Source organism: Lissotriton vulgaris, chromosome 5 (genome assembly GCF_964263255.1).
Source record: "Lissotriton vulgaris chromosome 5, aLisVul1.2, whole genome shotgun sequence".
NCBI classification, from domain to species: Eukaryota; Metazoa; Chordata; class Amphibia; order Caudata; family Salamandridae; genus Lissotriton; species Lissotriton vulgaris.
The window spans coordinates 303330822-303343481 of record NC_141693.1 but is presented as its reverse complement, the minus strand read 5'-3'; the positions used below and the strand labels follow the sequence as shown (position 1 = coordinate 303343481).

The 12660-nt window shown below is 40.0% G+C and overlaps 1 protein-coding gene across 2 annotated transcripts in view; it reads left to right on the top strand.

Moving 5' to 3' along the window:
* NADK (NAD kinase) overlaps positions 1-12660 on the top strand; it is a 408294-nt gene that overhangs the window by 58562 nt on the left and 337072 nt on the right. The window lies entirely within an intron of this gene.

Here is a 12660-nt window from a genome sequence, read left to right as displayed (position 1 = left end):
TAAGTATATATTTATTGCCCAAATATTTGAAATCATTTCAATATAAAACGAGTAATATCATTACGCAATGTCAATAACTCAATAAAAACTATAATTTGTACTACGAACCCCCAGTATTCGTTTTTGGACCATTCATTCTCTTTCATCTTAATTAAACGTTTTCAAAGGGTTGAAAAAAATACCAGCCATGTGAGAATCTACACCACTCAAGAAGGCTTTCACTGCCAGTCCTTAGTTTAACCTTAAAAAAGAGTGCCACAGAAATGTCCCTCTCGGAGCCAAAAGTTTTTTGTACAGATACAAATAACATAGAGTGATGAGTCACTGCATTTTTTCCATAAGCGGCATGGATTGTTATGATTGAAGTTTTGTTTTTGAAAGTTCACTAGACCAGTCAGCAGTGGATAGAGCTTAAATAATGTTTTCCAAGGGTTGGGAGATGTTTGGGTTCATTACCATGGAAGAATCTGCACATTTGTAAAACATAAGTCTTTTATAGCCCAGCAGTCAGTTAGGTTAGCCAGGACTTGATAAGTTTTAAAACAACTTTACTAGGGATTTTGGGCATCGCCAGTAAGTTATTTTGGAAGAGTGCAAGTAAAGCATTTTAAAGTGCACTTGGATGACATTTATGAAAATAGGGTGAGAAATTAAGACCAGATTAGAGAACATCCCTCAAAGAATTTTTGGCAAGCTATTAGTATTTTTGGTGTTGTATTAACATTGGCCTGAAAGGAGTATGGCTCAGAGGTCAGTTTACACTGGGTGTGATTATTCATCCTAGAGCTAAGCGATGTAATGCAGATGACCAAAGCAGAACTGTGGACTTGGGACGTAGGTGATCCACTCCAAGTTGTTCTTTGCAGGCTATACTTGGAGGCCTGATTTCATAATGGTGACTCTGTTACTTATGTCACAGTTGTTTGAACCTCTGACTGATGAATGGCGATTGGGTCCGAAATTTTATCTAACTATTATAATAAAGTAACAAAAAGAATAATTAATTCTTCACCAACATTGTGAACATTTTTGACAACTCAATGTTGATTTCACAGTGTCACTGTTCACGTAGACACAAGCAAGCCAGCATCTGTTCCACTGTGAGGAATCTTTTCCATGTAGAGTAACTAATCCAAATTAGGAATTTTATTATTCAATGAGAACCATATTGGAGGATTAAGCAGGTGATGCATACCCCCTGAATACTAAGTGAACCCTGACTGGGGTCCATAGTAATATGAAACACATATTGATTTTGTTACTTGACAGGACACAAGCTGTGTGTACCTGACTACATCGTTTGAAGGCTATCCTCTGGTTTGCTACCATTTTAGTCCAGAGGAAGATCCGGTATGATGCTCAGTTATTGACACACAATCAAAGGGTCGAAATGTCAACCGCATTGTTTTGTGTCCTATGTCCGCTGCCCTTTGATATAAAACAAAGAAATAATGATATCCTGAACTTTAAACTTTGGACATCAGACACTGTATGTTTTTATTGTCTCAAGATTTGTGTTTGACCACTGGGATTATTTCATTCTCACTATTAATTGTATGCATTTTATGTGCTATCGGCAGCTGAATATCAAAAAATTAATGATATGTATGTATAATGTTAAGAAAGTGTTAGATATGTGACTATATTTAAGTAGAAATTGCTTTTTTGTTGTGTTTGTGGTTTTCTGTTGGATTCATCTTTCAGGAGTAAATCATTGTTCTTCGTCGAATGGATCTTTTTGTGACCCTTTGACAGCAATGTTGGGTGGTCAACATTTTTCACAATTCTTGGTGAAGAACTGTGCCACCCGACCAAACTCTTTGTAGTTTATGAAAGAAAATAATTATTGAGCTTTGCTTTATTTATGCATGTCCTTTGGGACTCTCTGTGCGAGTTCAGATTTCAGACTCAACATTGTACGTGGTTGCCCTGACCAGGCATAACAAATTGGAGACATGCTTCAAGACAATAATCTTTTGCAGCACTTTTGCTGAGATTATTATTAAACAGATTTGAAGGGCCTATTTTTCTCTGGTATCAATTGTCCTTTCTTTCAATGGATAAATAGGACTGCAACTATCATGATGCTAAGGAAAAAACCTAGACTTGAGGATCTGATCACACATGGAACTGGGAAACTTGCAAGAGGTGTTGCAGGAACTTGAAGAGCATCTTTGGTTCAGAAATAAGAAGCAATGCAAAGCCAATAGGTTTGGCGTTGGCTGGCTACCATTTTGCCTTTGTCTGTGTTTGTTTTGCCATGTTTTGTGAAAAACTGTATTGTGATGGACGCTGCAGAACCCTCCTCGATGTAAATAAACATTGACTAACAAAAAAATAATTTATGATCTAAAATGCAGATATTGTTATAGTAGTCATTGGTACTGAAGGGAACTACTTAGTGTGCGCTATCTGCTCCTTGTGAAATGGTAGAATGCTGCCACTCACACTGAAGTTAGCCATTGTCTGAAACGGACTGCCCCTTTTTCCCATGGTGGATGCTGTAGTGGATAAAAGAAAATAAATGTGCTTGACACAATAACATAACAATGGATGAAAAGGGCTGGCTGATAGCCCCTATAAGTTATTATATATAACATTTTAGTAAAATAAAAATGTCTTGGTTAGACATAGAATATGGCTACCATAAGTGGGTTGGGTCAAGTGAACTGATTCCTCTCCACCCTTGATCATAGACACATTTCCCTAGAACTAGCCGTTCTGTGGGCTAAGTCATCTATGCTACCTCCCAAATTAGTACCCATTAGTGCCCCTGGATTCCAGACTCCTCCCGCCTCCCAAAATACTACTTAAATCAGTGTTTTCACGTATTTGTTGTGAGTCTTACTGACTATAGTGCCATACGAGGTATGGATTGTAGGCCTGTGCCTATAGTGAGGCCACCAAGAGACCTGCATCTCTGAAAGGATGGTTAGACCAAATTTTGTTTATGGTATATTCTGACTCTGTGTGACATGACACATACATTGTACAGTTTGCCGGATCTTTCAGATGAAGTGGCCTTCCAGAAGTTTCCTCTTGTCCCCTACAGAGGAGGAACCTATGTGTGACTGCACGAGAGAGAGTAAGCACATATGCAGCACTAGACCTGTGCACAGGGTGCTTTGCTGACTGTAAATTTCACTATCTCCATTTCTGTGAGATAGGTGCAGCAGATTCTTGGTTGTGCAGCATGTACAATTTTGTGGCCAAGCCTTGAGCTTTAAATGTTGGTCGTAAAGATCAGAACCTTGCAGTGGTATTAGAATTATTGGAATTGTGGATACATATTTTTTTAATTTTCAAGTGTACAGTCTCAAATGTGGGTGGCACCCGTCGTTTGTGAGTAAGTTGATAGGTCCATAATCAAGGAGATACATGTTAATAGGTTGATCTTTGCCTACCACTGTTACTGTCGCTTTAGAGTGTTGCAGCCTAACTGAGAAGTGTGAGTAACTTGTCAACAGTAAATCTGCATTCCACTGTTTGACCTTTCTTGCACTGAGCACCTTTCCTGGATAAGAATGTGCCCCATGCCAGTGCCACTCAAACCCCCCTCCCTAGTTAGGTGTGTTCTGTTAGCCGCTTCTCGTATTATCTTTCTTCTTACCTTGCACAAAGCTTTCCGATGATGGGAGGGAAGGGATGGGGGTTTAAAGAAGAAAAGGTCAACAGTTGGGTAAAAAGCAGTGATAATCAATGGAGTAGGATATTGGAGATCCCTGTAGGGGCTGGCACTATAATGCAAGCATTGTGTACTATAAAAGAGGCGGTACATTCTACTAATTTGAGATTGCAACAACATCAAATGATATGTCTCCTCTATTACACTCCAGAGAGGATAGCTAAGTGGGCGGCTAACAATATCATTACGGATAGGAAGAAGTGCCCAAGATGTGATATGCACAAGGCAGATATCAGACATATGTTTGTAACATGCTCCGAGTTAAAAACATTTTGGCAGGATGTTCGGAATGTCCTTCATCAGAAACTGGGGTTGGAAATACCCCTGAGAGTAGGGGAAATTAATATGGGTCGTAGTAATGCTGGATCTAAAAGTAATGGTTTATTAACTATTTTGTTAGTCTCGGCAAGGCCGATTATTGCCCGAGAATGGATATCGCGAAAGCCCCCAAATGTGATGGATTGTTGGCTCCTTGTTCGACAGACGTATGATATGGAACAGGCATTGGCCAAGTCAAGAAGCATCCGTTCAGTCGCTAAATGTAATGCAATGTGGGGGTCTTGGCTTTAGATAAATTCCTGGAAACACCAGGATATCCATCGCGGTGTAAATAGATGGGCGGGGTCCAATAATTATATGTCTGATATTAATTTATGCTTGATTTTTTCCCCCTTCTTTATTCGTTAAAGTGCTCCTTGTCTATTTACTTTATCTGTGATATTATGCTTTGATATTGGTTATATGTATTATTGATACTGATTTGATGTATTTGTTTTTAGCATGTATTACCCAACCGTTGAAAAAGAAAACAAAAAGCCGTTCGATGATGCTTCAGTTTCAAGTGACTATACTGAAGTGTCAGAGAGATATATGGTTCTCCCGGCGTACTTGATAAATGTTCCAGATTGGGCTTTTTTTGGCATTACCTGGCCCTACTGATAAAACATAGAACAATACTTATGTATTGCTTTTCCACTGAGTCCACATCACTTCCCATTGATGTTGTGTCCAAAAAATACACACGCGGTGTGGTGTGTGCCAGTGAGTGTGTCGGGTTAAGGAAAGTGCTTTAACTCCATTTAACCTTTGTATTGCAACCATTGACTGCTTCTTTTACTGATTGTTACTTCATGCTGTGCATCACGAAAGCAATCTGTCTTATGTTCTTCTCTACTACAATAGGACCGGTTTAATTGAGCTAAAGCCCTCTTTAGCAAGAGCTAAAGATGTGCCATATAATCATGAACCAGATAAAAGAAAAAAAGCTATATGATCTGTCTTTTTCTGAGCAGAAAACTGATCATACAGAGAAGAAAAATAAATGTTTTGCTTAACTAAGGGTAATCTTTCCATCCTGTAACACTTTGATATGTGCCAGCAATATCAGGTCAGACAACTGGTTACTGTGAGACACTGGCATATTGTGTGTTGTCTCCAAAGGCTGTTAAAGCTTTGAAAGAAAAAACGCAAAGGTTGGAATTCAAATAAATACATGTATGATTCCCAACTATAACTAAAATAGCAATAGTAGGGCCACTAAATGGGGAGAATGCTATGCGAATGCAGATTGATTAGATCGCAACCTTAAAAAGGTGGTCATGGGTTGCTCTTTCGTAAAATGGGTAGGGTGAAGTTTTTCAATGATTCCTCTCACTATTAAAGCCAGAGGTCTTGCTTTGGAGATGAGCTGGTGGGAGTGTTGAGTTGGTCAAAGGGGGTTCACTTTCAGATAACAATAAAGTGATCCTTTCATTCTCCTTCTACATTGCAGTCTTGTAGGGGCATATATCCATCAGAAACTTAAATGCTTTATAATTGGGTGTCATGCAGTTTAATTAATAAGGAAAATGCAGATTTCCAACATTTAGAAATGAGTAGAAAATCATGATTTTAATAAAGGCACGGAGGCTAATGTTATGCACTATCTTTTATTACTACTCAGGCAGCAGCAACAAAAATTAGAATCAGAACACACAAAACTTCTAGAATACTGAACATGCATATCCTCTTAGAACCTGCAGCCATCTTCCTCTTTTGGGTGCTGCAAACACTGGAAAACAAAAACCAAAGTCTCTGACCAAACAACTCCAAATCTTCTCTTCTTCCTGGACACCAACTCTTCATAACACCAACTCCATAGAAACAAATCTTCTTTATCCTGAATAAGAAAAAATTCAAATCATTAAACATTGGGTAGGAAAAGCGGAGGGATAATATTAGCCTCCGTGCCTTTATTTAAATCATGACTTTCTACTCATTTCTAAATGTTGAAAATCTGCATTTTACATCAAGGCCCGGAGGCCAATATTATGCATGTTCAAAGTTCACCAACAACACTAGCTAATACATTCTCCACTGGTTTAAAATAAAATCTCTTAAAAGTTGACTCACAACTCCAATCTGCAGCCTTCATAATCCCACTTAAGCTAAACCCTTTCATATACGCCTTGCTAGCCATAGCCCCTCTCGCAGAATGAGCTCCAAAAACACTTGTATCTATCCCAGCCTTCAACATCACCTCTTTCACCCATCTAGCCAAGGTAGCAGAAGAAACACCCTTAAAAGGTTTCCTTAAAGAGATCAGCAACTGAGAACATCCACTAGGTCTCAACCCAAAAGTTCTTTTTTCATATTCTTTTAAACAATGAACAACACATAAATTCCTATTCTCTTCAAACTGAGGATAAAAAATAGTCCTAGACATAGTCTTAGTCCTCTTCCTCAACTCAAAATAAACTCCTTCCGGCTGAAAAAACCTAGAATCCACCTCCAAAGCCCTAATATCGGATACCCTTCTACAAGACACCAAACATAACAGCATAGCCAATTTCCATGATGAAGAATTCATTTCCAAAGATACATTCTCACCCCAACTATCTAATTCTCTCAAAACCACAGAAACGTCCCAAAGAACACCATATTTGCCTTACACTCTTAACCAACCTCCTTACCAGGACATGTTGTCCAACCGGAAGACCTTCCACTAAAACATGTCCCGCAGAAATAGCTGACCTGCTAACATTCACTGAGTTGTAAGCTAAACCTTTATCAAACAACTCAGACAAGAAATTCACCACTTCTACCACAGAAGCTGATATGAGATCCAAATTCCTCTCAAGACACCAACCAGACCATCTTCTCCATGCTGATCTATACATTTTGGTCGTACCTTTAGACCATGATCCCGTGATAAGAGCCTCAGCTTCCTCCGATAATCCATGCACTTGCCAAATTCTCCTGAAATCAGCCATGCAACCAGCCTTAACTGCCCTGTTTCTACTAAATCATGAACATTCCCCTGTGGATCCAGAATAATCTCTCAAATTCTGTATAACACCGGATCCTCCATCAACAGTTCCATCATGTCTGGAAACCACACCTGGGATTTCCAAAATGGAGTTATAATTACAATCTCCTCCTTCTCTCTCCTGACCTTCATCAAAGCTCTCTGAATCAAAGAGAATGGGGGAAAAGCATAATTTGTTCCTGCACTCCAATTCTGTAGAACAGCATCTATCCCCTTCGCCTCCGGATCTGGTCTCCAACTGTAAAAACCTTTCACCTGACAATTCAATCTGTCCGCAAAAAAATCCACCTGAAAAGGTCCCCATCTCAATTCCAAACTTCTGAAAACTCCCTGTTCAACATCCAATTGCTCACATCCTTCAGGTATCTTGAAAACCAGTCCGCTTCTACATTGCTTAGACCCGAAATATACTGAGCTTGAACCACAATTTCCTTTTCCAAGCAAAAATTCCAAAAATCCCTTGCTAGGTTCGCTAGACCTTTCGACCATGGACCTCCTAACTTGTTTACATATCTTACTGCAGACAGATTGTCAGTTTCAAGAGCACACAACACTTTATCTGATCCTTCATGAAGCTTTTCACAGCAAAAGACCATGCCAGTAACTCCAGACAATTTATATGCATCTGCGTCTCTTCCTTGGACCACTTCCCTCCTGTTGACACCATTCCGCACTTGGCACCCCAATCTTGAAGGCTCGCATCCGACTCTATTTCTATCCCTGGCACTTCTCCAAATATCGTGTGTGTAAGAAAAGGAGGTATCCCCGACTAAAGTTCCTAAATCGGGATGAATGATTCGTTTGGAAAGACAAAAATGTAGGAACATAGATTTCACCTGGACATAAACTGACAATGGAGAGGGAGGTTTATAGCTAGCTATGGATAGACAGTACACTGGGGTATGTAGTAAAAAGGGTACTTTATTAGTTAATATAATTATTTAGGATCCAACTTTTTAACATTCATTGTTGATCCGAAATTGATTCTGTTATTATGCAATTTATATTTATTATACATCACAATACAGTTAGATTTAAATTTACATATCATACATAAATACAAAACATGCATGAATTGTACACCAACTGTAATCTATATACAAGGATAATTGGTATTAATCATAAAGGCATGGCTAAAAATAATGTAACATTGCTACGCGCGTTTCGGCTGTGAGCCTTCATCAGGAAGCCATGGTATGTATTCCAAGTGTACCTATACAAAATATATGAAAAGTCCATGTCAGTATCAGTGTCCGAATAGTGGAGTTTACAAAAGCAATCAATACATTAAGTTTAATATTTACAAAGCTATAGTTAAAAACTGGGGAAGACAGGAATCCTATCATATACATATATACAATGTGGCATACATTTTCTAGAATACATCCTATATTGCAGTGACTCATCAAGGGGTTTAGGCCCGATATGTAATTTTGCCTAGCGAAGTTCATGTGCCTTGGAACAAATATTAACAGGTGTTCCATGGTAACTGCTGGTGGGTGTCTATATAGGTATGGATACTACTACTGATTGTTATCTGTACTGTCTGGAAGAAAGGTACAGAGAAGTGACACGAATGGAGGGTAGGGACTACGAGGAAAGGGTGAACATAGAAGGGAAACACGAACAAAGGGTGGGCACTGAAAAGGAATGACGACGAAGAGGAGGAGAGCAAAAATGGCAGAGAGGGTAGAGAAAGAGAGAGGAACAAATAAGAAGTTGGTTTAACTTGCTTGTAGTCATTTAGATGTTGGGCAAACGAGATGAGGGAGTTAGAAAATACTTTAAATGCTACTAGCATGCTGAGTGAGTGCCTTACCCGTGTGATATTGCAGCCGCAATATGGAGGGGCGCGAACTCTAGGTGCACCTATGGAGGCACACTGAGGCCCAGATATAGAACAGTTTGGGGTGCAGAGGTAAACTGTTGACTGCAGGAAATAACACAACAGTAGTATGTATTTGGTGTTAAAGGAGATGAAATGGGGCAAAGGAACTTATTGCACCAAAGAATTGTTACCTGCTGGCTGAGTATTAGAATATGTCTCTACACCAGTAATCCTGTGGTCTTGTGTGTTCAGGATGCTGTGAAAGGGACATACGAAAAAATGGTGATGTTTAAAAAGAAAAGAAAGGAAAGGGTAATGCTTTGATAAATTTCAGCAGTGTTACATAGACCGGTTAGTGAAAGTACAGGTGCTGGACATGGCTACTAAGGTTAACATCAGTACAGAGACTCGGTGAATCTGTTGAGAATGTTCGGGTTACCTTAGTGGAATGACAGCTTAGGTAAACGGCGGGGATCCGAGACGTAGTGCCGGGGGCGGGACGATTATGTTTAAACTGCAAAGGGGGAAATAATTAGAGAGAAACAGAATTTAGTAAGGTAAGCCTGTGGGGTTAGCAAGGTGGGGTGATCCATATGGAGCCCTGTCCTCATTACATTACCTTTTTGTCTAGGGATCGTCGTTTTTCTCGTCTCTCGCTCCGGGTCGAATAAAATGTGGCACAACGGTTCTGGGGGAAAAACTGAGTGAATCGCTTAAAATGCGGTTCAAAAGGATATGTGTAGTAACGTAAAGATACGATATACGGAGTTCGAACTAACCGCCGTGGATAGATTACCTTCAGCTCGAGTTGGTATCGTCCTCCAATGGTGGGGTCTGGCTCTCCGGCGTCTCGACCGCAGTCGGAAGCTGGAGAAGCCGGTGGGGGGATCTGATTTATAGATCGAGTATGCGCGCTTGTTTCCTGCATGGGCGAACCGGATGTAAATGTGCGGGACCCGGAAGTGTCTATGTGGCTACCACGGCTTATCGGGAAATGCTGTCGTTATGGCAGCCATATTTGAATGACTAGTGTATATCGGATTGCACGAGTGTGTACCCTTTACTTAGCAGCAAAGTGGCCAATTATGTATTTATATAGGCTCATATCTGGAGATATATGTATATCTAAATTGATAAATAAACACAATAGGAATCTGACCTTTTCATGGTGCATGAATATAGAAGGTGAAAAAGATATCCACGTGTGGTAATAATACTAGAGGGGCAATGATGTGTCTGTACAGAAGGGGGGTGATATCGCTATCCAAACATAGGGAAAGCTGGTAGAATATTCCAAATTTCAGTATTGATCAACCATAGTTGTATTTTAAGACCTGTTCCCAGGTTAGTTCATTGTTCATTCCTGTGGCATAGGTGTTAAGAGTGAATATCCAGTAAACCTCCCTGCATTTACATATCTAGGTGCTGAATGAGCCTGATGATTTCCGGATTTTCTCAAGAATGAGCCAACGAATCTCATTGGCATTATGTTTCGCTTCCAGATAGTGTCTAACCAATGGTGCTTGGATTTTACCTGTTCGAATAGCAGTCCTATGTTCGGAGAGTCGGGTAGACCTCATCCTTGCGGTTTCGCCTACATAACCAAGGTTGCATGGGCATAATAATAAGTATACCACATTGGTGGTTTTACAATTCGTCAATGTTTTTGGTTGTATAGATATGTTATTATGGGACCAATTTTTAGTCTCAATGGCAAATTCACAAGCAGCACAGGAAAGGCATTTGTAATTGCCTGTAACAGGGGTGTTTCCAGTTAAGGATGTTTGTGTTAGGTCGGTCTTTTTAGTTTGCATTCTTGACCGTACTATTAGGTCTTTGATATTTTTATTCTTCCTGTAAGCAAAGACCGGTTTGGAAAGGTGCTGTTCTTTTGGTTTAGTGGCATTTAAAATATGCCAATTGGCATTAATTATCTGTTGTAGTTTGGCATTCATGGTGGAGTGTCTTGTTACGAATACCAATTTGGAGTTTGGTTCTTTCACTTGGGGTGTGAGGAGATGTTGTCTATCAAAAAATCTGGCTCGTTTGTAAGAATCACGAACCAGACGTTTTGGGTAGCCCCGAGTTATGAATTTAGTTTTTATATCTTCTGCTCGTTTGTCGAAGTCTGCTACCGTGGAGCAGTTTCTTAGAACTCTTAGGAACTGGCTAAATGGGATACTAGATTTTTGTGTCTTCGGATGGTAACTGGTATAATGTAGAAGTGTATTACGGGCGGTGGGCTTTACATACAGATCTACATTCAGACTGTGGTTCTTGCTTATGATGTTTATATCTAGAAATTCAACTTTAATTTGACTTGATGTTGCGGTGAAGAAGATGTTTGTGTCACATAGGTTTAGCCAAGATACAAAGGTAGAAAGGGCTTCAGTTTCTGACGTCCATATAAAGAAAATGTCGTCTATGAAGCGAGACCATGATGAAATGGACTCACTAAAGAGGGCAATGTCGTTGTAGATGTACTTGGACTCGTATTCAGCCATATCAATATTGGCCACAGTGGGGGCACAAGATGCCCCCATACTCACACCTTTAGTCTGTTGGTACAGTGAGCCATTGAAATCGAAGGTGTTTTCAGTTAACACAATTCTGAGACAGTCTAGTATGAAAGATTTTGAGCAGTCTATGGTAAAGGCTTCAATAAACCATGATACTGCTGATATAGCTCCTGATTGGGGTATATTAGAGTACAAAGCCTCTATGTCCATGGTGACCATCCATTGAGACTCAGGGTTGAAAGTTAAGCTTTCAGCTACATTGATGATATCTCTGGTGTCTTTTATGTACGATCTGATTTTAGGTATCGATGGCCTCAGGATCGTATCAATGTATTTGGACAGGGGTTCTGTTACAGACCCAATGGTGGTTGCTATGGGTCTGTAGGGAGGGTCCTGGCTGTTTTTATGGATTTTAAGGACTCCATATAGTGCTGCCATTTTAGGTTGGTCGACATTGAGATATTGCCACTCTTTCTCACAGATGATATTATCATTGAGTGCCTTAGTAGTAAGGGCTAGAATAGTGGACTGTACTCTTTTGGTCGGGTCTTTTTTGATTGGAATGTAGTGGGCTTCATCGTGTAACAGTTTCTCCATGTTCTGTATATATTGTTTGGTGTCTAAGACCACAATACCACCCCCTTTGTCGCAACACTTGATAGTTATATCATTGTTGCTTTTTAGGGTATGTAATGCCTGATGTTCGTCATAAGTGATGTTGAAGTTGGGAGATGGAATATATTTGGTTGCGGCTATTAGCTATCTCGTGTGAGACTTGTTCTAAAGAGGGTAGGAAAGTGGACACAGGTTTTAGTCCCGATCGATTGGTGGCTGGCTCTGACTCTTGCTCAGTGTCTGCGAAGAAATTTTGGAGCCTAATCTTTCTGAAGAAACTCATTAGATCTTTAAAGAGTTCAAATTTGTTGATGGTACAGTGCAGGACGAAGGAGAGGCCTTTGGTAAGTAGCTTTTCCGTGGCAGGACTCAAATGGTCACTGCTTAGATTGAAAATGGGGATCTCTTTTAATCGCGCCAGTACTGTGCATGTCGTGTGACTAGAAATTGGTTCGGATTCGGACACATAATGGGAGGTTCCTGATAGTTTTGAGGTGGAGGGTAAGGATGCATAGGTTGTCCTGCATATTGTTGATTCGGAGGTGGAGGGTAGTGTTGATTGTGTTGTTGAAAATTGCCTCTGAATCTTGGTTGATATCTGGGTTTCCAACGTCCCTGTGCATTTTCTCGCCTGCCTAAAAAAGGCCTGCTGCCTCTGTTGTAAGTACCTCTTTGGTTTGAGGTGCCTTGATCAGTATCACTATTA